Raw genomic sequence first — 27918 nt, 5'->3', positions numbered from 1 at the left:
CCCATTAAGGCCTATGGTGACAACACAAGTATCCCTAGATACAAATGTCCCTGTAAAGGAACATGTGAGAGCCCATTGAGGCCTATGGGGAAAAACTGACTATCTTCAGATAAAAACTAGAAAGAAGCTATCTGTGAAACAGCTTTGTTATGTGTGGATTCAAATCACAGAATTAAAACTTTCTTCTGACTAAGCAGTTTGGAAACACTCTTTTGGTAAAATCTGCAAGGGGACATTAGGGAGCCCACTGAGGCCTAAACTGAATATTTCTAGATGGAAACTAGAAAGAAGCTATCTGTGAACCTTCATTATGATGTGTGGATTCAACTCAGAGTTAAACTCTTCTTTTGATTCAGCTAGATGTATACACTCTTTTATTTGTAGAATTTCCAAAGAGATATTCAGGGGTGCGTTGATGCTCTTGGTGAAAAAGAGAATATCCCCAGATAAAAAAGAGAAAGAAGCTATCTGTGAAACTGCTTTGGGATATGTGGATTCATGTCACAGAGTTAAACCTTTGTTTTGATTCACCAAGTTGGAAACACTCTTCTTGCAGAATCTGCAAAGGGACATTTTGGGGCACATTGACACCTATGGTGAAAAACAAAATATCCCCAGATAAAAACTAGAAAGAAGATGTCTGTGAAACTACTTTGTGATTTGTGGATTCAACTCACAAATTTAAACCTTGTTTTTGGTTTAGCAGGTTTGAAACATAATTCTTGTAGAATTGGTGAAGGGACATTTGGGAGCACATTGAGGACAATGGTGAAAAACTGAATATCCTCAGATTAAAAATAGCAAGAAGCTATTTGTGATACTGCTTTGTGAATATAGATTCATCTCATGAAAGTAAACTTCTCTTTTTATTCAGCAGGTTGGAAACACTCTTCTTCTAGTATCTTCAAAGGAACATTTGGGATCCCACTTGGGCCTATGGTGAACAAGAGAATATCCCAAATACAAACTCAAAAGAAGCTATCTGTGAAAATGTTTTGTGATGTGTGGATTCAAATCAGACAGTTAAACATTTTTTTTTTCATTCTGCAGGTTGGAAACACTCTTCATGTAGAATCTACAAAGAGACTTTTGGAAGCCCATTGAGGCCTATGGTGAAAAACAGAATACCTTCAGATAAAAACTAGTAAGAAGATATCTGTGAAACAGCTTTTTGATGTATGCATTCAAATCACAGATTTAAACATTTCTTTTGATTAAGCAGATTGGAGACACTCTTTTTGTATAATCTACCAAGGGGCATTTTGGGGCAAATTGAAGCCTTCACTGTAAAAACAAAATATTTGCATATAAAAATAAGAAAGAAGCTATGTGCGATACTCCTTTATGATGTGTGGATTCATCCCACAGTGTTAAACCATTCTTTTCATTAAGCAGGTTGGAAACCAACTTCTTGTAGAATCTGTGAAGGGACATATGTAAGCCCATTGAGGCCTATGGTGAAAAACCAAATATCCCATATAAAAACTAAAAAGAAACTTTCTGTGAAACTACTTTGTGATGTGTGGATTCAATTAACAGAGTTAAGCCTTTATTTTGATTCAACAAGTTGGAAACACTATTCTTGTAGAATCTGTGGTGGTACATTTGTGAACTTATTGAGGCCTAAGGTGAGAAACAGAACAACCCCAGATAAGAGAAGAAAGAACCTATCTGTGAAACTGCTGTGTCATGTGTTCATTCATTTCACAAAGTTTAACCTTCCTCTTGATTCACCAAGTAGGAAAGACTCTTTTTGTAGAATCTGCAAAGACACATCTGCGAGCACATTGACTTTTATGATGAGAAACCAAATATACTCAGATAAAAACTAGAAAGAAGTTATTCATGAAATTGCTTTGTTATGTGTGGATTCAAATCACAGAGTTAAACCTTCTTTTAAGTCAGCAGGTGGGAAACACTCTTTTGGTAGAATCTGCAAAGGAATATTTGAAAGCCCATTGAGGCCTATGGTGAGAAGCAAAGTATCATGAGTTAGAAACTAGAAAGAAGCTACCTGTGAAACTGCTTTGTGACGTGTGGATTCAACTCACAGGGTTATACCTTTCTTTTGATTCAGCAGGTTGGAAACACTCTTTGGTTGTAGAATCTTCAAAGGGATATTTGGGAGCCTATTGAGGCCTATTGTGAAAAAATGAATATCCCCTGATAAAAACTAAAAAATAAACCTCTCTGAAACTATTTTGTGATGTGTGGATTCAAATCATAGAGTTAAGCCTTTCTTTTGTTTCAGCAGGTTGGAAATTCTATTTTTTTGTGGAATCTCTGGAGGCACATTTATGGGCTCATACAGGCTTATGGCAAAAAACAGAATACCCCCAGATAAAAAGTCAAAAGAAGCAGTCAGGGAAACTGCTTTGTAATGTGTGCATTCATCTCACACAGCTAAACGATTCTTTTGATTCAGGAGGTTGGAAACACTTGTCTTGTAGTACCTACAAATGAGCATTTGGGAGCCCATTGAGGCTCATGGTTAAAAACAGAATATTTCCTGATAAAAACTAGAAAGAAGCTATCTTTGAAACTAGTTAGTTTTGTGTGGATTTATCGCACAGAGTTAAACCATTGCTTTTATTCGGCAGGTTGGAAACACTCTACTTGTAGAATTTGTGAAGGGATATTTGTTAGTACATTGACACTTGGGGTGAAAAAAACAAATATCACCAGATAAAAACTAGAAAGACACTATCAGTCAAACTGCTATGTGATGTGTCAATTCAAGTCAGAATTAAAACTTTCTTTTGATTTAGAAGGTTGGAGACAAACTTCTTGTAGAATCTGTGAAGGGACATTTGGGAAACCACTAGGGCCTATGATGAAAAACCTAATATCCTCAGATAAAAACTAGAAAGAATCTATCTGTAAAACTGCTTTGTGATGTGTGGATTCATCTCACAGAGTTAAATCTTTTTTTGATTCAGCTGGTTGGAAACAGTTTTCATTTAGTACCAGCGAGGGCACATTTTGGAGCTCTTTGAGGCCTATGGAGAAAAAGAGAATATTCCCAGATAAAAACTAGATTGGAGCTATCTGTGAAACTGCTTTGTGATGTGTGAATTCATCTCACAGAGTTAAACCTTTCTTTTGATTCAACAGTTTGGAAACACTCTTCTTGTAGAACCTGTGAAGGGACATTTGGGAGCTCATTGACACCTACAGTGAAAAAGGAAATATCTCTAGATAAAAACTAGAAAGAAGCTATCTGTTCAACAGCTTTGTGATATGTGGATTCAACTCACAGAGATAAACATTTCTTTTGATTCAGCAGGTTGGAAAAACTCTTCTGGTATAATCTGCTAAGAAACATTTCAGAATCCATTTAGGCTTATAATGAAAAACTGAACATTGTAAGATAAAAACTAGAACGTAGCTATCTGTGAAACTGCTTTGTGTTGTGTGGAGTTATCTAACAATTTAAATCTATCTTTCCATTCAGTCAGTTGGTAACTCTCTTCTGGTAGAATCTGTGAAGGGACATTTGAGAGCTTTATGAGGCTTATGGTAAAAAACTGAATATCCCTAAATAAAAACTTGACAGAAGCTATCAGTGAAACTACTTTTTGATGTGTGGATTCAACTCTCAAAATTAAACCTTTCTTTTTATTCAGCAAGTTGGAAACACTCTTTTTGGAGAATCTGTGAAGGGACATTTGGGATCCAATTGAGGCCTATGGTGAAAAACGGAATATCCCCAGATAAAAACAAGAAAGAAACTATGTGTGAAACTGTTTTCTGATGTGTGGATTCAACTAACAGAGATAAACCTCTGTTTTGATTCAGCAGGTTGGGAACACTCTTCTGGTTGAATCTGCAAATGGATATTTGGGAGCCCGTTGAGGCCTATAGTGAAAAATCTAATATAACAAGGTAAAAAACATAAAGAAGCTATCAGTGAAACTGCTTTGTGATATGTGGATTCATCTCACAGAGTTAAAGCTTTCTTTTGATTCAGCAGGTTGGAAACACTTTTCTGGCAGAATCTGCAAATGGACATTTGGGAGCCCATTGAGGCCGATGGTGAGAAACTGAATATCTCCAGATAAAAACTAGAAAAAACTATCTGTGAAACTGCTCTGTTATGTGTGGATTCAACTCTTTCTATTCAGAAGGCTGGAAACACTCTCCTTGGAGAGTCTGTGAAAACACATCTCTTGTCCCCATTGAGGCCTAGGCAAAAAACATAATATCTTCAGATAAAAACTATCAAAGAGTTATCTGTCAAACTGTTTTGTGACATGTCTATTTATTTCACAGAGGTAAACCTTTCTTTTAAATCTGCAGATCAGAAACACTCTTTTTGTAGAATCAGCAAAGAGACATTTGGGAGCCAAATGAGGCCTATGTTGAAAAACCAATTATCCACAGATAAAAACTAGAAAGAAGCCCACCATAAAACTGCTTTGTAATATGTGGATTCACCTCACAGAGTGAAACTTTTCTTTTGATTCAACAAGTTGAAAACACTCTTCTAGTAGATTCTGCAAATGGACATTGGGGAGCCCTTTGAGGCCAATGGTGAAAAACAGAATATCCCCAGATAAAACTAGAAAGAAGCTGTCACTGACACTGCTTTGAAGTGTGTTCATTTATCTCACAGAATTAAACTTTTCTTTTGATTCAGCATGTTTAAAGCACTATTGTAGAATCCACAAAGGCACATTTGGGAGCACATTTATGCCTATAGTGAAAAACTGATATCTTAATATAAAAAACTAGAAGGAAGCTGTCTGTGAAACTACTTTGTAATGCGTGGATTCGTCTCACAGAGGTAAACCTTTGTTTTCCTTCAGAAGGTTGGAAACACTCTGTAGAATCTGAAAAGGGACATTTGGGAGCTTATAGAGGCAAATGGTGAAAAAACTGAATATCCACAGATAAAAACAAAAATAAGTGATCTGTGAAGCTGCTTTGTGATTTGGGGACTCAACTCCAAGAGTTAAATCTTTCTTTTGATTTAGCAGGTTGAAAAGAATCTTCTAGTAGATCACTAAAAAGATATTTGGGAGCCCTTTGAGGCCCATGGTGAAAAACTGAACATCCCCAGCTAAAAATTAGAAAGAAGCTATTTGTGAAACTGATTTGTGATGTGTGGATTCATCTCTCAGAGATAAACCTTTCTTTTGATTCAGCACGTTATAAACACTTTTCTTATAGAATCTGCAAGGGGACATGTGTGAGCCCATTGAAGCCCATGGTGAAAAACCACAATCCCCAGAGAAAAAACAGAAAGAAGCTATCTGTGAAACTGCTTTGTGATGTGTGAATTCATCTCACAGAGGTAAACCTTTTTTTCTGATTGAGCAGGTTGGACACACTCTTCTGGTAGAATCTGTGAAGGATATTTGAAAACGCATTAAGGCCTATGGTGAAAAAACAAATATCACCAGATTAAAAATAGAAAGAAGCTATCTGTGAAACTATTTCCTGATGTATGGATACATCTCTCAGAGATAAACTTTTCTTTTAATTCAGCAGGTTGTAAACAGTCTACTTGTAGAATTTGCAAACTAATAATTGGGAGCCCTTGAGGCTTACGGTGAAAAATTGAATATCCCTAGATAAAATGTAGAAAGAAGCTATCTGCGAAACTTCTTTGTGATGTGTGGATACTTCCCAAAGAGATAAAACTTTATTTTGGCTCAGGAGGTTGGAAACACTCATCTTTCAAATCTCTGAAGGGATATTTAAGGGACTATTGAACTCTATGGTGAAAAACTGAATTTCCACCAATAAAAACTAGAAGTACCTATCTGAGAAACTGCTTTGTGATGTGTAGATTCATTTCACAGAGTCAAACTTTTATTTTGATTCTGCAGGTTGGACACAATCTTCTTGTAGAATTGTGAAAGACTTCTGGGAGCCCACTGATGTCTATAATGAAAAACAGAATATCCCCAGATAATAACTATAAAGAAGCCATCTGTGAGACTGCTTTGTTATATTTGGATTCATCTGACAGAGTTGAACCATACTTTTGATTCAGCAGGTTGGAAACACTTTTTTTGTAGAATCTGCAGAGGGACATTTAGAAGCCCATTGAGGTCTGTGGTGAAAAACAGAATATCCCCAGAAGAAAAAAAAATTAAAACTAGATGGAACCTATCTGTGAAACTGCTTTGTAATTTGTAGATCCATCCCACAGAGTTAAAACTTTCTTTTGATGCAGCAGATTGGAAAAACTCTTTGTAGAATCTGCAAGAGGACATTTGGGAGCCCATCAAACCCTATGGTGAAAAATTGAATAGCCTCAGATAAAAACTAGAAAGAAGCTATATACATGCAACTTTTTTTTTGATGTGTGCATTCGTCTCTGAGGTTAAACCATTTTGTTGATACAGCAAGTTGAAAATACTCTTCTTGGAGAATCTGTGAAGGACATTTTAGAGCCCATTGAGGCCTATGGTGAAAAACTGAATATCCCCAGATAAAAACTAGAAAGAAGTTATCTGTCAAGCTGTTTTGTGATGTGTGGATTCACTTCACAGAGTTAAACCTTTCTTTGGATTTAACATGCTGGAAAAAAGAAAAACCTTTTGTAGAATTTGTGAAAGGACATTTGGAAGCCCTTTGAGGACTATGGTGAAAATTCAAATATTTCCAGATGAAAAGTAGAAAGAAGCTATCTGTGAAACTGCTTTAATGTGTGGATTCAACTCACAGAGTTAAATCTTTCTTTTGATTCAGCAGGTTAGAAACACTCTTCTGATAGAATCTGCAAAGAAACATTTGGGAACCCATTGAGGACTATGGTGTAAAACCAAATAATCCCAGATAGAAACTTGAAAGAAGGTCTCTGGAAAACAGCTTTGTGGTGGGTGGACTTATTTCACAGAATTGAACCTTTCTTTTGATTCAGGAATATGGAAACTGTATTCATGTTGAATCTGTGAAGAGACAATTTGGGAACACATTGATGCCTATGGTGAAAAACAGACATCTTGTTATAAAAACTAGATAGAAGCTATCTGTGAAATTCTTTTGTGATGTGTGGATTCATCTCACACAGTCAAACCTTTGTTGTGATTCTGTAGGTTGGACGCACACTTTTTCTAGAATCTGTGAATGAACATTTGGGAGCCCATTGAAGCCTATGGTTAAAACCTGAATATCCCCAAACAAAAACTTAAAAGAAGCTACCTGTGAAACTGCTTTGTGATGTGTGGATTCGTCTCTAAGATTTAAACCTTTCTTTTAATTCCACAGGTTGAAAACACTGTCTCACAGAATCCACAAAGAAACAATTGAAAATCCTCTGAGGCCTATGGTGATTAAGTGAATATCTTCAGATAAAAAGTAGAAAAAGCTATCTGCGAAACTGCTTTTTGATGTGTGGATTCATCTCACGGAGATAAAGCTTTCTTTTGATTCAACAGGTTGTAAACACTCTTTTGATAAAATCTGAGACGAGACATTTTGGAGCCCATTGAGACCCGTGTTGAAAAAGCAAATATCCACAGATAAAAACTATAAAGAAGCTATGTGTGAAAATGCTTTGTGATGTATGGATGAATTGCACAGAATTAAGCCTTTCTTATGATTCAGTAAGTTTGCAACTGTCTTTTTGTAGAATCTGCAAAAGCATATTTTGGAGCCTTTTGAGGCATATGGTGAAAAACAGAATATCCCTCGAAAAAAACTGTACAGAAGCTATCTGTCAAACTGCTTTGTGATGTGTGGATTCATCTCACATAGTTAACCCTTTCTTTTGATTCAGTAGGTTGGAAACACTCTTCTTGTAGAATCTGAAAAGGGTCATTTGAGAGCCCATTGAGGCCTATGGTGAAAAAGAGAATATCCCCAGATAAAAACAAGAAAGAAGCTATCTGTAAAATTGCTTTCTGATGTGGATTCATCTCACAGAGTTAAACCATTATTTGATTCAGGAGGGTGGAAGCACACTTCTTGTAGCATCTGTGAAGGGACATTTGGGAACCCATTGAGGCCTATGGTGAAAAACCAAATATCCTTAGATAAAATGTGGAAAGCAGCTATCTGGGAAAATACTTTGTGATATGTGGATTCAACTCTTTGTCTTAAACCTTTCTTTTTGATTCATGAGGATTGAAAAAAACGTTTTGTAGAATCTGTGAAGAGATATTTTTGAGCACATTAAGGCTATGGTGAAAAACAGAATATCCCCTGATAAAAATTAGAAAGAGGCTATCTTTGAAACTACTTTGGATTGTGTGGATTCATCTCAAAGAGTTAAACCTTTCTTTTGATTCAGCAGGTTGGAAACTGTGGGAAAGGAAGTTTCTGGGGTGCCAGTTGAGTTGGTTCCTCCTAGGTGGAACACCCATAAAACCTAAAGCTACAAGGAAAAGAAGATAGTTTAACATTAGATATTGCTAAACTGAAAAAAGCAAATATTTGAATTATCTCAGGCTCATCTCACCCTGTTGCCTGCAGCTGATATCCTTGCTGGGGCCATTGATGACCTTTCTAATACCAAACCTTTATGGTGGATTAACACCATAGGTGGATCAACACCATAGGTGGATCCAAAATTACAAATTTTATTTTGTTTTATGTCTGTTTTTGCTGTTTGTTTTTAGTCTACAGATGTGGACAGTGCCTTGGTAGAGAAGCCAGACACTGCAAATGAGCCATGATAACAATGGTGGTTATTAATAAAAAAATTAATAAAGACAAAAAGGGGACAAGTCGGAAAGAGAGTTTCTGGAGTGCCGGTTGAGTTGGTATTCCCTGTGTGAGACACTCGTGGGAAGGCATGGGCAGCCTTGAGGAGAAAAGTCTCCTTATTGCCTTCATGTATTTATGCCCTGAGAGCATAACCACTCAGAGGCCTTCCACAGGTTGCTCAGGGAGATAACACTCCTTTGAAGCAGTGGAGTATACTCAAACATCTTAGCTCCTCCTGAAACCTGCTACCACCCATTTCAGTCCCAATAAGATAAAGATCTTAAATAGTTTAGACACATGCCTTTGCTCAAGGAAATTTGCAGAAACTGCCACAGCTATACATCTTTTTGAATGAAGCATGAGTTTGCCTTCTATGATTAATCTTTTTCCTAATCCTGTCTTTTCCCTCCCATCTGCCCTAAGAGCAATGGGCTTGTAAACCAATAAATTGAGTGGAGCCCAAGAGCTCTGGTTCTTGAGCACGCCTTTGATGTTTTGGTCTACTGTACCAGACTTTAAAGGCTTATTCTGTCTCTTTCTATCTCCTTTGTCTCCACCAAACTCAGAGTACCCGCTGGATGGTGTGGGGCTGGTTTCCCCAACAGAAACACTGTTCTCATAGAATCTGCAAAGGGATATTTAAGAGCCAATTGAATCCTATAATAAAAAAAAAATCCCCAGATAGAATCAAGAAAGAAGGGATTTGTGAAACTGCTTTGTTATGATGTGTGGATTCATCTCACAGAGTTATACATTTCTTTTTACTCAGCAGGTTGAAAACACTCTATCTATAGAATCTGTGAAGGAATATTTTGGAGCCCATTGAAGCCTGTGCTGAAAACCTGAATATTTCCAGATACAGATTATAAAGAAGATATCTGTGAAACTGCTTTCTGATGTGTGGATTCATTTCACAGAGCTCAACATTTCTTTTAATTCAGCACGATGGAAACACTATTCTGGTAGAATCTGCAAATAAACATTTTTAAACACATTGAGGGTGAGGGTGAAAAAAAGAATATCCCTAGGTAAAAACTCGAAAAAAGCTATCTGTGAAACTGTTTTGTGATGTGTGGATTGATTTTTCAGAAATAAACCTTTCATTTCTTTCAGCAGGCTGGAAACTTCTGACAGAATCTGTGATGGGAAACTTGGGAGCACATTGAGGCCTATGATGAATAACTGAATATCCACAGATAAAAACTAGAAAGAAGATATCTGTGAAAATGTTTTGTGATGCATGGATTCATCTCTCAGGGATAAACCTTTCTTTTGATTTGGCGGGTTAGAAACACTCTTCTAGTAGAATCTGCAAGGACATTTGGGAGCACATATAGGCCTATGGTGAAAAACTGAATATCTCCAGATAAAAACTAGAAAGAAGCTATCTGTGAAATTACTTTGTGATGCATGGATTCATCTCACAGAGTTAAACCTTTATTTTGGTACAGCTGGTTGGAAACACTCTTCTTATAGTATCCACAAAAAGATACATGTGAGCCCCTAGAGTTCAATGGTGAAAAACTGAATATCCCTAGATAAAAACTAGAAATAAGCTATCAGTGAAACTGCTTTGTGATGTGTGGATTCATTTCACAGAGTTAAACCTTTCTTTTTATTCAGTAAATTGCAAGCAGATTGCAAGCATTCTATTTGTAGAATCTGCAAAGAAATATTTTGAGCCCATTGAGGCCTACGGTGAAAAACTGAATAACACAAATAAAAACTAGTAAGAAGATATCTGTAAAACTTCTTTGTGATGTATTAATCAATGTAATCATGTTAAACTTTTCTTTTGATTCAACAGCTTGAAAACACTCTTCTGGAAGAATCTGTAAAAAAGACATTTGAAAGCTTATTGAAATGTATGGTGAAAAACCAAGTATTTCCAGACAGAAACTAGAAACAAGGTATTTGTGCAACTGTTTTGTGATGTGTGGATTCGTCTTTCAGGGATAAAACTTTCTTTTGATTCAGCAGGTTGAAAACACTCTTCTTGTAGCATCAGTGAAGAGACATTCAAGATCCCATTGGGGTTTATCATGGGAAACTGAATATCCCCATAAATATAAGTAAATAAAAAGTAAAAAGAAGCTATCTGTGAAACTGATTTGTAATGTGTGGATTCATCTCACAGAGTTAAATATTTCTTTTAATTCAGCAGAACAGAAACACTTTTCTGGGAAGTAACATTTGAAAACCCATTGAGGCCTATGGTGAAATATAGAATATTCCCAGAAAAAACTAGAAAGAAACTATCTGTCAAATGCTTTGTGATGTGTGAATTCATCTCACTGAGGTAAACCTTCTTTTTTATTCAGCAGGTTGGAAACACTTTTCTTGTAGAGTCTGCAAAAGGATATTTGGGAGGCCTTTGAGGCCTATGGTGAAAAACAGACTATCCCGAGATAAAAACTACAAAGAAGCTATCTGTCAAACTGCTTTGTGATGTGTGGATTCATCTCACAGAGCTAAACTATTCTTTTGATTCACTGATTGGACACACACTTCTGGTAGAGTCTGTGAAGGGACATTTTGGAGCCCATTGAGGCCTATAGTGAAAAACCAGAATTCCACTGATAACAACTAGAAACAAACTACCAGTGAAACTACTTTGTGATGTGTGGATTGATCTTACAAAGTTAAACCTTTCATGTTCTTCAGCAGGTTGGAAACACTTTATTTGTAGAATCGGCAAAGAAACATTTGGAAGCCCATTGTGGTCTATGTTGAAAAACTGAATATTCCCAGATAAAAACTAGAAAGGAGCTATCTGTGAAACTGCTCTGTAATGTTTGGATTTATCTCACAGAGTTAAATTTTCCTTTTGAATCAGCAGGTTGGAAACACTCTTCTGGTAGAATCTGAGGGGAAATATTTGAAAGCCCTTGGAGTCATATAGTAAAAAACTGAATATCCTTAGATAAAAACTAAAAAGAAGATATCTGTGAAAATGTTTTCTGATGGGTGGATTCATGTCTCAGCAATACACCTATCTTTTGATTCAGCAGGTTGGAAACATTCTGCTTGTAGAATGCACAAAAAGACGTTTGGAAGCCCATCAAGATCCATGGTGAAAAGCTGAATATCCCAAAATAAAAACTAGAAAGAAGCTATGTGTGAAAGTGCTTTGTGATGTGCAGATTCATCTCACAGAGTTAAACGTTTCTTTTGATTCAGCAAGTTTTAAGAATTATTTTTGAAGAATTTGTAATGAGATATTTGGGAGCACATGGACACCCATGGTGAAAAACAGATATCTCCAGGCAAAAACTAGAAAGAAGCTATCTGTGAAACTGCTTGCTGTAGAATTTGTGAAGGCACTTTTGAAAACCCTTTGATGACTATGGGGGAAAACTGAATGTTCCCAGATTAAAACTAAAAAGAAGCTATCAGTGAAACTTCCGTGATGTGTGGATTCACCTCTCAGAGATAAATGTTTCTTTTAATTCATCAGGTGTAAAACTCTCTTCTTGTAGAATCTGCCAAGAAATATTTGTGAGCCCATTAAGGCGTATGGTGAAATATCAAATATCACTTGACAAAAACTAGAAAGAAGCTATCTGTTAAACTACTTTGTGATGTGTGGATTCTTCTCACAGAGTTAAAACTTTCTTTTGATTAAGCAGGATGAAAACACTTTTCTAGTAGAATTTGTGAAGGGACTTTTGGGAGCCCATTGAGGCCTATGGTGAAAAAAAAAATACCCACGGATAAAAACTAGAAATAAGTTATCATTCCATTGCTTTGTGATGTGTGGATTCATCTCACAGAGTTAAAATGTTCTTTTTATTCGGCAGGTTTGGAAACACTGTATTTGTAGAATCTGTGAAAAGACATTTGGAGCCCATTGAGCCACGATGGGAAAATTGCAATATTCCCAGATGAAAACCAGAAAAAAATCAACCTTTGCAATGGCTTTCTGATGTGTGGGTTCAACTCACAGCATTAAATCTTCCATTCTATTTAGCAGGTTGTAAACAGTCTTCTCATAGAATCAGCAAAGGGACATTTGGGTGTCCCTTGAGGCCTGTGGTGAAAAGACAAATATCCCCAGATAAAAACTGTAAAGAAGCTATCAGGGAAACTCCTTCTTGATGTAATGATTCACCTCACTGAGTTAAAGATTTCTGTTGATTTTGGAGGTGGAAAACGTTCTTCATGTAGAATCTGCATAAGGATATTTGAAAGTCCCTTAATGCCTATGGTGAAAACTTGAATATCACTAGATAAAAACTAGAAATAATCTATCTGTGAAAGTGTTTTGTGATGTGGGTATTCATGTCTCAATGATAAACCTTTCTTTTCATTCAGTGGGTTAGAAATACTCTTCTTGAAGGATTTGCAGAGGGACATTTCTTGATCCCATTGATGCCTATGGTGAAAAAAAGATATCCCCACAAAAAACTACAAAGAAGTTATCTGTGAAACTGCTTTGTGACACAGAAATTAATCTAACAGAGTTAAACCTTTCTCTTGATTCAAGAGGTTGGAAATAATATTCTTGTAGTATCTGTGAAGGGACATTTCGGAGCCCATAGAGACCTACTGTAAAAGACAGAATATCCCCAGATAAAAACTAGAAAAAAGGTATCTGTGAAACGGCTTTGTGATTTGGAAATTCATCTAACACAGTAAAACCTTTCTCTTGATTCAGCAGGTTGGAAACACTATTCTTGTAGTATCTGCAAAGCAACATTTTGTTGCCCATTGAGGCCTATAGCGAAAAACAAAATATCCCCAGATAAAAACCAGGAAGAAGCTGTCTGTGACACTGTTTTGTGATATATGAATTTATCTCTCAGAGATAAAACTTTCTTTTGATTCAACAGGTTGAAAACACTATTTTTGTAGAATTTGCGAATAAATATTTACAAGCACATTGACACCTGTAGTCAAAATCAGATATCCCCAGATAAAAACTGAAAAGAAGCTATCTGTGAAACAGCTTTGTGATGTGTGGATTTACCTCACAGGGTTAAACGTTTCTTTTGATTCATCAGGTTGGAAACACTCTTCTTGTAGAATCTGCAAAGTGACATTTGGGAGCCCATTGAGGTCTATGGTGACAAACAGAATGTTCCCAGATAAAAACTAGAAAGAACCTACCTCTGAAATGTCTTTGTTATGTGTGGAATCATCTCACAGAGTTAACCCTTTCTTTCGATTTAGCAAGTTGGAAAAACTATTTTTGTAGAATCTGCAAAAGGACATTTGGGAGCACATTGACATCTATGGTGAAAAATTGATTTCCCCACATAAAAACTTCAAAGAGTCTATCTGTTAAAGTGCTTTGTGATGTGTGGATTCATCTCACAGAGTTGAACCTTACTTATGGTTCAGTGGCTGTGAAAAACTCTTCTGGTAGAATCTGCAAAAATACTTTTGAAAGTCCTTTGAGGCCTATAGTGAAAAACAGAATATCCCTAGATAAAAACTAAAAAGAAGCTACCCGTGAAACTCTTTTGATACGTGTGGATTTATCTCTCAAAGATAAACCTTCCTTTTGATTCAGCACGATGGAAACACTCTTCTGTAGAATCTGCAAAGGGACATTTGGGAGCCCATTGAGGACTATGGTGAAAAAAGGAATACCCCAGATAACAACTGAAAGGAAGTTATCTGTGAAACTGTTTTGTGTCATGTGGATTCATCTCACAGAGTTAAACCTTTCTTTTGATTCAGCAGGTTTGAAACAGTCTTCTTGTAGAATGTGCAAAGGGACATTTGAAATCCCACTGAGGCTTATGGTGAAAAACCAAATATCCCCAGATAAAACCTAGAAAGAAGATTTCTGTGAAACAGTTTTGCAAGTTATAAATTCATTTCTCAAAGATAAACCTTTCTTTTGATTCAGAAATTTGGAAATAAAGTATTTGTAGAATCTGCAAAAGGGCTTTTTGTAGCCCATTGAGGCCTATGTTGAGAAACTGAATATCACCAGATAAAACTAAAAAGAAGCTATCTGTAAAACAGCTTTGTGATATGTGCATTCACTTCACAGAGGTAAACATTTCCTTTGATTCAGCAGGTTAAAAACAGTCTTCTTAAGGTATGTATGAAGGGATATTTCAGATCCCATTGAGGACTATGGTCAAAAACTGAATATGCCTCGATAAAAACTAGAAAGAAGGTATGTGTCAAACTACTTTGTGATGTGCAGACTCATCTCACAAATTGAAACCTTTTTTCTATTCAGAAGGTTGGAAACACTGTGTTTGTAGAACTTATGAGGCAGTATTTTGGAGTCCATTGTGGTCTACGGTGAAAAACCTAATATCCCCAGATAAAAACTACAAAAAAGATAGATGTGAAACTACTTTTTAATGTGTGTATTCATCTCAAACAGTTAAACCTTTTTATGATACAGCAGATTGGAAACACTTTTCTGGTAAAATAGTGAAGAAACGTTTTGAGGCATATTGAGGTTTATGGTGAAAAATGAAATATCACCAGATAAAAACCAGAAAGAAGCTATCTTTCAAACTGCATTGTGATGTGTGGATTCATCTCACTGAATTAAACCTTTATTTGATGTAACGGGTTGGAAACTCTATTCTTGTAGAATCTGTGAATTGACTTTTCAGAACCCATTGTGGCCTATGGTGAAAAACAAAATATCCCCAGATAAAAACTAGAAAGAAGCAATCTGTGAAACTGCTTTGTGATGTGTAGATTCATCTCCAAGATGTAAATCTTTCTTTTTATTTAGCATGTTGGAAAAGTACTCTTGTAGAATTGGTGAAGGGACATTTGGGAGCCCATTGGGTCCTTTGGTGAAAAACTTAATATCCCCAGATAAAAATGATAAAGAAGTTATCAGTGAATCTTCTTTGTTACGAGTGGATTTATATCACAGAGATAAAATTTTCTTCTGATTCAGCAGATTGGAAACACTTTTTTGTGTGTCTGTAAAGAGATATTTGTGAGCCCATTGAGGCCTATGGTGAAAGACCAAATATCCCCAGATAAAAACTAAAAAGAAGCTATCTGTGAAACTGCTTTGTCTTGTTTCAACTCAAAGAGTTAAACCGTTTTTTGATTCAGCAGTTTGGATACACTCTTCTGTAGAGTCTATGAAGGGACGTTTTTTGAGCCCTTTTGGGGCCTATGGTGAAAAACAGAATATCCCCAGATATAAACTAGACAGAAGCTGTCTGTGAAACTGCTTTGTGATGCTTGGATTAATCTCACAGAGGTACACCTTTCTCTTAATTCAGCAGGTTGGAATCACTCTTCTTGTAGTATCTGTGGACAGACATTTAGGATCCCATTAAAGCCTATAGTGAAAAACTGAAATTTCCAGATAAAAACTAGAAAGAAAATATCTTGAAATTGCTTTCTGATATATTGACTGATCTCAAAGAGTAAAACATTTCTTTTTATTCAGCATATTGGAAACACGTTATTCGTAGAATGTGTGATGGGACAATTTTGAGCCCCTTGAGTCCTACTGTGAAAAACCCAATGTCCCCAGAGAAAAACTAGAAAGAAACTATTTGTGAATCTGCTTAGTTGTGTGTGGATTCATCTCACAGAGTTACACCTTTCTTTTGATTCAGCCTTCTGGAAACACTAAATTTGTAGAATATGCAAAGGGACATTTAGGAGCACATTGAGGCCTATGGTAAAAAAATAGATATCTCTGGATAAAAACTAGAAAGAAGCTGTCTTTGGAACTTCTTTGTGATGTGTGGATTCATTTCCCAGAGTTAAACATATCTTTTGATTCAGAAGGTTGGAAACCCTCTTTTGGTAGAATCTCCAAAAAGCCATTTGAAAGCCAATTGGCACCTCTGATGAAAAATTGAATATCCCCAGATAAAAACAAGAAAGAAGGTATCTGTGAAACTCTTTTGTGATATGTGGATGCGTCTCTAAAATGTAAACCATTCTTTTGATTCAGCAGGTTGGAAACACCGTTGTTGTACAATCTGTGAAGGGACATTTGGTAGCCCATTGAGGCCTATAATGAAAATCTGAATATCCCTAAATAAAAAATAGAAAGAAGATATCTGTGAAACTGCTTCATGATGTGTGGATTAATCTCACATTGACAAAAATTTATTTTGGTTCAGCAGGTTGGAAATATTGTTCTTGTAGAATCTGCAAAGGTATATTTTTTAGCCCAGTGAGGCTTATGTTGAAAAACGGAATATCCCCAAATAAAAATTGAAAGAAGCTGTTTGTGAAACTGCTTTGTGATGTGTGGATTTATCTCACAGAGTTAAACCTTCCTTTTGATTCAGCAGGTTGGAAACACTCTTCTGGTAGCATCTGCAAAGGGAAATTTAAGAGCACTTTGAGGCCTATTGTGAAAAATGAATATCCCCAGATAAAAGTTGGAAAGAAACTATCTATGAAACTGATTTGTGATTTCTGGAATCATGTCAAAGAGGTAAACAGTGCTTTTGATTCAGCAGGTTACAAACACTCTTCTTATAGAATCTACAAAGAAACATTTAAAAGCTCTTTGGGGCATATGGTAAAAAAAAAAAGGAATATCCTTAGATAAAAACAAAAAAGAAGCTATCTGTGAAACTTTTGTGATGTGTGGAGTCATTTCTCAGAGATAAATCTTCTTTTGATTCAGGAGGCTGGAAACCGTCTTCTTGTAGAATCTGTGAAGAGACATTTTGGAGCCCATTGAGGCCTATGGTGAAAAACAGAATATCCCCAGATATAAAAGAGAAAGAATTTATCTGGGTAACTGCTTTGTAATGTGTGGATTCATCTCACAAAATTGAACCTTCTTTTTTTGATTCAGCATGGTGGAAACACATTTCTTGTAGAATCTACAAAGGGACTTTGGGAGCCCTCTGAGGCCTATAGTAAAAAATCGAATATTCCCAGATAAAAACCAGAAAGAAGCTATTTGTGAAACTGTGTTGTGTTGTGTGGATTTTATCTTAGAGTTAAATATTTCTTTTGATTCAGCAGGTTGGAAACACTCTTTTGGTAAAATCTGTAAAAAATATTTGAAAACCCTTTGAGGCCTATAGTTAAAAACAGAATATCCCCAGATTAAAACTAGAAAGAAGCTATTTGTCAAACTGCTTTGTTATTTGTAAATTTATCTCACAGGATTAAACCTTTCTTTGATTCAGCAGGTTGAAAACAAACTCTAGTAGACTCTGCAAAGTGACATTTGGGAGCCCACTGTGGCCTATGGTGAAAAACTAAATATCCCCAGAGAAAAACTAGAAATAAGCTATCTGCAAAACTGCTTTGTGTTGTCTGGATTCCTCTCACAGAGTTGAACTTTTCTTTTGATTCAACAGGTCAAAAACACTCTTCTCATGGAATCTATGAAGGGAGATTTGGGAGCTTATTAAGTACTATGGTGAAAAACCTAATATCCCTAGATAAAAACCAGAAAGAAGATTTTAGTGAAACTGCTTTGGGTTGTGTGGAGTCATCTTACAGAGTTAAACCTTTCTTTTAATTCAGCACGTTGAAAACACTCTATTTCTACAATATGAAAAAAAAAACATTTGGGAGCTCATTGAGACCTGTGGTCAAAAGCCTAATATCCCCAGATTAAAACTAAAAGAAGATATACGTGAAAATGCTTTGTGGCATATGGATTCCTCTAAAGAGTTAAACCTTTTTTTGGATTCAGCAGGTTGGAAACACTCTTTTTGTAGAAGCTACAAAGGGACATTTGCTAGCACACTGATGACTACTGTGAAAAAGAGAATATACCCAGGTAAAAACTAAAAGAAGGTATCTGTAAAACTGTTTTGTGATGTGTGGATTCATCCCTCACAGACAAACCTTATTTTTGATTCAACAGGTTGGAAAAACTCACTGGTAGAATCTGCAAAAAGACATTTTGGAGGCTATTGTGTCCTATTGTGAAAACCGAATATCCCCACATAAAAACTAGAAAGAAGGTAACTATGAAACTGCTTTCTAACGTGTGGATTCATCTCAGAGTTAAACTTTTTTTTATTCAGAAGGTTGGAAACACTCTTCTTGTAGAATCTGACAAGGGTCAATTTGGAAACCCATTGAGGCCTATGGTGAAAAGAAGAATATCCCCAGATAAAAACTAGAGAAACGCTATCTGTGAAACTCCCTTGTGATGTGTTGATTCATCTCACAAAATTAAAACTTTCTTTTGATACAGCAGGTTGGAAACACTCCTCTTATAGAATCTGTGAATGCACATTTTTGAGCCCCTTGAGGTCTATGGTGTAAAATTGAATATCCTCAGATAAAAATCAGAAAGAACCTATCTGTAAAACTGCTTTGTGGTATGTGGATTTATCTCACAGAGTAAAACCATTCTTTTGTTTCAGCAGAATTGAAACACTCTTCTTGTAGAATCTGCAATGGGGCTTTTTGGAGCCCATTGTGGTTTATGATGAAAAACCAAATATTCCCAGATAAAAACTGGAAAGAAGCTATCTGTGAAACTGCTTTGTCATGTGTGGATTCAACTAACAAACTTAAATTTTCTTTTGATTCTGCAGGTTGGAAACACTCTTCTTGTAGAATCTGTGAAGGGACATTTAAAAGCCTGTAAGGCCTATGGTGAAAACTCAAATATACCCAGATAAAAAGTAGAATGAAGCTATGGTTTAATCTGCTTTGTGATGTGTGGATTCATCTCATGGAGCTAAACTTTTCTTTTGATTCAGCAAGTTGGAAACAATCTTTTGGTAGAATCTTCCAAGGGACATTTTGGAGCCCGTTTAGGCCTATGGTGAAAAATGGAATATCCCCAGATAAAAACTAGAAAGTAGATAACTGGGAAACTTCTTTCTGATGTCTGGGTTCACCTCACAGAGTTAAACATTTGTTTGATTTGGCAGGCAACACTCTTCTGGTAAAATCTGCAAAGGGACATTTGAAAGCCCGATGAGGCCTAAGTTGAAAAATCAAATATCCAGAGATAAAAACTAGAAAAAAAGCTATCTGTGAAACTGTTAGTGATGCATGGATTCATCTCTCACAGAAAAACCTTTCTTTTGATTCAGCAGGTTGCAAATACTCTTCTTGTAGATACTGTGAAGGGATATTTGGGATCCCATTGATGCCTATGATGAATACCATAACATCCACAAACACAAACTAGAAAGAAGCTATCTTTGAAACTTCTTTGTGATGTGTAAATTCATCTCACATAGTTAAACCTCTCTTTTTATTCAGCAGGTAGGAAACACCCTTCATCTAAAATCTGTGAAAGGACATTTGGTAACCCATTGAGGCCTATGGTGGAAAACAATATCCCCAGATAAAAACGAGAAAGAAGCAATCTAAGAAACTGCAAAAACAGGAATAAACCCAGATAAAAACTATAAAGACGATATCTCTGAAACTGCTTTGTGACCTGTGAATTCATCTCACTGATTTAAATCTTTCTTTTGATTCAGCAAGTTGGAACCACCCTTTTGTAAAAGATGCAAAGGAACATTTGGGAGTACATAGAGGCCTATGGTGAAAAACAGACTATCCCCAGCTAAAAACTAGAAAGAAGCTATCTGTGAAACTGTTTGGTGATGTGTAGATTCAACTCATAGAGGTAAAACTTTCTTTTGATTCAGCAGGTTGGAAACACTCTTCTGGTAAAATCTGAGAAGGGAAATTTGAAAGCCCATTGAGGCTTATGTTGAAAAACTGAATACCCCTAGCTAAAAACTAGAAAGAATCTGCCTGTGAAAGTGTTCGTGATGTGTAGGTTCATCTCTGAGAGATAAACTTTCCTTTTGATTCAGCAGGTTGTGAACACTCTTCTTGTAGAATCTGCGAAGGGACAATTGGGAGCCCATTCATACATATGGTGAAAAAACAAACATCTCCAAATGCAAACTGGAAAGAAGCTATCCTTGAAACTGCTTTGTGATGTGTGGATGCATTTCACAGGGTTAAACCCTTTTATTCACTGAGCAGGTTGGAGAAACTCTTCATGTGGAATATGTGAAGAAACATTTTTGAGCCAATTGAGGCCTTAAGTGAAATATCGAATATCCCCAGATAAAAACTAGAAAGAAGCTATCTGTTAAACTGCTTTGTTATGTATAAATTCATCTCACATTGTTTAAATATTCTTTTTATTCAGCAGGTTGGAAATACCCTTCATCTAAAATCTGCAAAAGAACCTTTTTGTAGCTCATGGAGGCCTACAGTGCAAAAGCTGAATATCCTCAGATACAAACTATAAATAAGCTATCTGAGAAATGGCTTTGTGATGTGTGGATTCATCTCACAGAGTTACACCATTATTACAATTCGGCAGATTGGAAGCAATCTTTCCATATAATCTAAAAGTGGATATTTGGGAGCCCATTTAGTCCTATGGTGAAAAACAGAATATCCCCAGATAAAAACTTGAAACAAGCTATCTGTGAAACTTCTTTGTGATACAGAGATTCATCTCATAAAATTAAACGTTTCTTTTCATTGAGTTGATTACAAACAGTCTTCTTGAGGTATCTGTGAAAGGATATTTGGGAGTCCATTGAGGTTTATGGTGAAAAAGTGAATATCCCAAGATAAAAACTAGAAAGATGCTATCTGTGAAACTGATTTCTGATGTGTAAATTCATCTCACATAGTTAAACAATTCTTTTTATTCATCAGGTTGGAAACACCCTTCATTGAAATCTGTGAATTTACATTTAGTAGCCCATTGAGGTCTATGGTGGAAAACCAAATACTCTAAGATAAAAACTATAAGAAAGGTGTGTGAATCTGCTTTGTGATGTGTGGATTCATCTCATGGAACTAAACTTTTCTTTTGATTCAGCAGGTTGGAAACAATCTTTTGGTAGAATCTGTGAATAAACACTTTGGAGCCCATTGAGGACTATGGTGAAAAACCAAATATCCCCAGATAAAAACTAAAAAGAAGCTATCTGTGAAACTGCTTTGTCTTGTTTCAACTCAAAGAGTTAAACCGTTTTTTGATTCAGCAGTTTGGATACACTCTTCTGTAGAGTCTATGAAGGGACGTTTTTTGAGCCCTTTTGGGGCCTATGGTGAAAAACAGAATATCCCCAGATATAAACTAGACAGAAGCTGTCTGTGAAACTGCTTTGTGATGCTTGGATTAATCTCACAGAGGTACACCTTTCTCTTAATTCAGCAGGTTGGAATCACTCTTCTTGTAGTATCTGTGGACAGACATTTAGGATCCCATTAAAGCCTATAGTGAAAAACTGAAATTTCCAGATAAAAACTAGAAAGAAAATATCTTGAAATTGCTTTCTGATATATTGACTGATCTCAAAGAGTAAAACATTTCTTTTTATTCTGCATATTGGAAACACGTTATTCGTAGAATGTGTGATGGGACAATTTTGAGCCCCTTGAGTCCTACTGTGAAAAACCCAATGTCCCCAGAGAAAAACTAGAAAGAAACTATTTGTGAATCTGCTTAGTTGTGTGTGGATTCATCTCACAGAGTTACACCTTTCTTTTGATTCAGCCTTCTGGAAACACTAAATTTGTAGAATATGCAAAGGGACATTTAGGAGCACATTGAGGCCTATGGTAAAAAAATAGATATCTCTGGATAAAAACTAGAAAGAAGCTGTCTTTGGAACTTCTTTGTGATGTGTGGATTCATTTCCCAGAGTTAAACATATCTTTTGATTCAGAAGGTTGGAAACCCTCTTTTGGTAGAATCTCCAAAAAGCCATTTGAAAGCCAATTGGCACCTCTGATGAAAAATTGAATATCCCCAGATAAAAACAAGAAAGAAGGTATCTGTGAAACTCTTTTGTGATATGTGGATGCGTCTCTAAAATGTAAACCATTCTTTTGATTCAGCAGGTTGGAAACACCGTTGTTGTACAATCTGTGAAGGGACATTTGGTAGCCCATTGAGGCCTATAATGAAAATCTGAATATCCCTAAATAAAAAATAGAAAGAAGATATCTGTGAAACTGCTTCATGATGTGTGGATTAATCTCACATTGACAAAAATTTATTTTGGTTCAGCAGGTTGGAAATATTGTTCTTGTAGAATCTGCAAAGGTATATTTTTTAGCCCAGTGAGGCTTATGTTGAAAAACGGAATATCCCCAAATAAAAATTGAAAGAAGCTGTTTGTGAAACTGCTTTGTGATGTGTGGATTTATCTCACAGAGTTAAACCTTCCTTTTGATTCAGCAGGTTGGAAACACTCTTCTGGTAGCATCTGCAAAGGGAAATTTAAGAGCACTTTGAGGCCTATTGTGAAAAATGAATATCCCCAGATAAAAGTTGGAAAGAAACTATCTATGAAACTGATTTGTGATTTCTGGAATCATGTCAAAGAGGTAAACAGTGCTTTTGATTCAGCAGGTTACAAACACTCTTCTTATAGAATCTACAAAGAAACATTTAAAAGCTCTTTGGGGCATATGGTAAAAAAAAAAAGGAATATCCTTAGATAAAAACAAAAAAGAAGCTATCTGTGAAACTTTTGTGATGTGTGGAGTCATTTCTCAGAGATAAATCTTCTTTTGATTCAGGAGGCTGGAAACCGTCTTCTTGTAGAATCTGTGAAGAGACATTTTGGAGCCCATTGAGGCCTATGGTGAAAAACAGAATATCCCCAGATATAAAAGAGAAAGAATTTATCTGGGTAACTGCTTTGTAATGTGTGGATTCATCTCACAAAATTGAACCTTCTTTTTTTGATTCAGCATGGTGGAAACACATTTCTTGTAGAATCTACAAAGGGACTTTGGGAGCCCTCTGAGGCCTATAGTAAAAAATCGAATATTCCCAGATAAAAACCAGAAAGAAGCTATTTGTGAAACTGTGTTGTGTTGTGTGGATTTTATCTTAGAGTTAAATATTTCTTTTGATTCAGCAGGTTGGAAACACTCTTTTGGTAAAATCTGTAAAAAATATTTGAAAACCCTTTGAGGCCTATAGTTAAAAACAGAATATCCCCAGATTAAAACTAGAAAGAAGCTATTTGTCAAACTGCTTTGTTATTTGTAAATTTATCTCACAGGATTAAACCTTTCTTTGATTCAGCAGGTTGAAAACAAACTCTAGTAGACTCTGCAAAGTGACATTTGGGAGCCCACTGTGGCCTATGGTGAAAAACTAAATATCCCCAGAGAAAAACTAGAAATAAGCTATCTGCAAAACTGCTTTGTGTTGTCTGGATTCCTCTCACAGAGTTGAACTTTTCTTTTGATTCAACAGGTCAAAAACACTCTTCTCATGGAATCTATGAAGGGAGATTTGGGAGCTTATTAAGTACTATGGTGAAAAACCTAATATCCCTAGATAAAAACCAGAAAGAAGATTTTAGTGAAACTGCTTTGGGTTGTGTGGAGTCATCTTACAGAGTTAAACCTTTCTTTTAATTCAGCACGTTGAAAACACTCTATTTCTACAATATGAAAAAAAAAACATTTGGGAGCTCATTGAGACCTGTGGTCAAAAGCCTAATATCCCCAGATTAAAACTAAAAGAAGATATACGTGAAAATGCTTTGTGGCATATGGATTCCTCTAAAGAGTTAAACCTTTTTTTGGATTCAGCAGGTTGGAAACACTCTTTTTGTAGAAGCTACAAAGGGACATTTGCTAGCACACTGATGACTACTGTGAAAAAGAGAATATACCCAGGTAAAAACTAAAAGAAGGTATCTGTAAAACTGTTTTGTGATGTGTGGATTCATCCCTCACAGACAAACCTTATTTTTGATTCAACAGGTTGGAAAAACTCACTGGTAGAATCTGCAAAAAGACATTTTGGAGGCTATTGTGTCCTATTGTGAAAACCGAATATCCCCACATAAAAACTAGAAAGAAGGTAACTATGAAACTGCTTTCTAACGTGTGGATTCATCTCAGAGTTAAACTTTTTTTTATTCAGAAGGTTGGAAACACTCTTCTTGTAGAATCTGACAAGGGTCAATTTGGAAACCCATTGAGGCCTATGGTGAAAAGAAGAATATCCCCAGATAAAAACTAGAGAAACGCTATCTGTGAAACTCCCTTGTGATGTGTTGATTCATCTCACAAAATTAAAACTTTCTTTTGATACAGCAGGTTGGAAACACTCCTCTTATAGAATCTGTGAATGCACATTTTTGAGCCCCTTGAGGTCTATGGTGTAAAATTGAATATCCTCAGATAAAAATCAGAAAGAACCTATCTGTAAAACTGCTTTGTGGTATGTGGATTTATCTCACAGAGTAAAACCATTCTTTTGTTTCAGCAGAATTGAAACACTCTTCTTGTAGAATCTGCAATGGGGCTTTTTGGAGCCCATTGTGGTTTATGATGAAAAACCAAATATTCCCAGATAAAAACTGGAAAGAAGCTATCTGTGAAACTGCTTTGTCATGTGTGGATTCAACTAACAAACTTAAATTTTCTTTTGATTCTGCAGGTTGGAAACACTCTTCTTGTAGAATCTGTGAAGGGACATTTAAAAGCCTGTAAGGCCTATGGTGAAAACTCAAATATACCCAGATAAAAAGTAGAATGAAGCTATGGTTTAATCTGCTTTGTGATGTGTGGATTCATCTCATGGAGCTAAACTTTTCTTTTGATTCAGCAAGTTGGAAACAATCTTTTGGTAGAATCTTCCAAGGGACATTTTGGAGCCCGTTTAGGCCTATGGTGAAAAATGGAATATCCCCAGATAAAAACTAGAAAGTAGATAACTGGGAAACTTCTTTCTGATGTCTGGGTTCACCTCACAGAGTTAAACATTTGTTTGATTTGGCAGGCAACACTCTTCTGGTAAAATCTGCAAAGGGACATTTGAAAGCCCGATGAGGCCTAAGTTGAAAAATCAAATATCCAGAGATAAAAACTAGAAAAAAAGCTATCTGTGAAACTGTTAGTGATGCATGGATTCATCTCTCACAGAAAAACCTTTCTTTTGATTCAGCAGGTTGCAAATACTCTTCTTGTAGATACTGTGAAGGGATATTTGGGATCCCATTGATGCCTATGATGAATACCATAACATCCACAAACACAAACTAGAAAGAAGCTATCTTTGAAACTTCTTTGTGATGTGTAAATTCATCTCACATAGTTAAACCTCTCTTTTTATTCAGCAGGTAGGAAACACCCTTCATCTAAAATCTGTGAAAGGACATTTGGTAACCCATTGAGGCCTATGGTGGAAAACAATATCCCCAGATAAAAACGAGAAAGAAGCAATCTAAGAAACTGCAAAAACAGGAATAAACCCAGATAAAAACTATAAAGACGATATCTCTGAAACTGCTTTGTGACCTGTGAATTCATCTCACTGATTTAAATCTTTCTTTTGATTCAGCAAGTTGGAACCACCCTTTTGTAAAAGATGCAAAGGAACATTTGGGAGTACATAGAGGCCTATGGTGAAAAACAGACTATCCCCAGCTAAAAACTAGAAAGAAGCTATCTGTGAAACTGTTTGGTGATGTGTAGATTCAACTCATAGAGGTAAAACTTTCTTTTGATTCAGCAGGTTGGAAACACTCTTCTGGTAAAATCTGAGAAGGGAAATTTGAAAGCTCATTGAGGCTTATGTTGAAAAACTGAATACCCCTAGCTAAAAACTAGAAAGAATCTGCCTGTGAAAGTGTTCGTGATGTGTAGGTTCATCTCTGAGAGATAAACTTTCCTTTTGATTCAGCAGGTTGTGAACACTCTTCTTGTAGAATCTGCGAAGGGACAATTGGGAGCCCATTCATACATATGGTGAAAAAACAAACATCTCCAAATGCAAACTGGAAAGAAGCTATCCTTGAAACTGCTTTGTGATGTGTGGATGCATTTCACAGGGTTAAACCCTTTTATTCACTGAGCAGGTTGGAGAAACTCTTCATGTGGAATATGTGAAGAAACATTTTTGAGCCAATTGAGGCCTTAAGTGAAATATCGAATATCCCCAGATAAAAACTAGAAAGAAGCTATCTGTTAAACTGCTTTGTTATGTATAAATTCATCTCACATTGTTTAAATATTCTTTTTATTCAGCAGGTTGGAAATACCCTTCATCTAAAATCTGCAAAAGAACCTTTTTGTAGCTCATGGAGGCCTACAGTGCAAAAGCTGAATATCCTCAGATACAAACTATAAATAAGCTATCTGAGAAATGGCTTTGTGATGTGTGGATTCATCTCACAGAGTTACACCATTATTACAATTCGGCAGATTGGAAGCAATCTTTCCATATAATCTAAAAGTGGATATTTGGGAGCCCATTTAGTCCTATGGTGAAAAACAGAATATCCCCAGATAAAAACTTGAAACAAGCTATCTGTGAAACTTCTTTGTGATACAGAGATTCATCTCATAAAATTAAACGTTTCTTTTCATTGAGTTGATTACAAACAGTCTTCTTGAGGTATCTGTGAAAGGATATTTGGGAGTCCATTGAGGTTTATGGTGAAAAAGTGAATATCCCAAGATAAAAACTAGAAAGATGCTATCTGTGAAACTGATTTCTGATGTGTAAATTCATCTCACATAGTTAAACAATTCTTTTTATTCATCAGGTTGGAAACACCCTTCATTGAAATCTGTGAATTTACATTTAGTAGCCCATTGAGGTCTATGGTGGAAAACCAAATACTCTAAGATAAAAACTATAAGAAAGGTGTGTGAATCTGCTTTGTGATGTGTGGATTCATCTCATGGAACTAAACTTTTCTTTTGATTCAGCAGGTTGGAAACAATCTTTTGGTAGAATCTGTGAATAAACACTTTGGAGCCCATTGAGGACTATGGTGAAAAACCAAATATCCCCAGATAAAAACTAAAAAGAAGCTATCTGTGAAACTGCTTTGTCTTGTTTCAACTCAAAGAGTTAAACCGTTTTTTGATTCAGCAGTTTGGATACACTCTTCTGTAGAGTCTATGAAGGGACGTTTTTTGAGCCCTTTTGGGGCCTATGGTGAAAAACAGAATATCCCCAGATATAAACTAGACAGAAGCTGTCTGTGAAACTGCTTTGTGATGCTTGGATTAATCTCACAGAGGTACACCTTTCTCTTAATTCAGCAGGTTGGAATCACTCTTCTTGTAGTATCTGTGGACAGACATTTAGGATCCCATTAAAGCCTATAGTGAAAAACTGAAATTTCCAGATAAAAACTAGAAAGAAAATATCTTGAAATTGCTTTCTGATATATTGACTGATCTCAAAGAGTAAAACATTTCTTTTTATTCAGCATATTGGAAACACGTTATTCGTAGAATGTGTGATGGGACAATTTTGAGCCCCTTGAGTCCTACTGTGAAAAACCCAATGTCCCCAGAGAAAAACTAGAAAGAAACTATTTGTGAATCTGC

This window comes from Pongo pygmaeus, chromosome 8, assembly GCF_028885625.2.
Source record: "Pongo pygmaeus isolate AG05252 chromosome 8, NHGRI_mPonPyg2-v2.0_pri, whole genome shotgun sequence".
NCBI classification, from domain to species: Eukaryota; Metazoa; Chordata; class Mammalia; order Primates; family Hominidae; genus Pongo; species Pongo pygmaeus.
Note: the sequence above shows the minus strand (reverse complement) of the source record.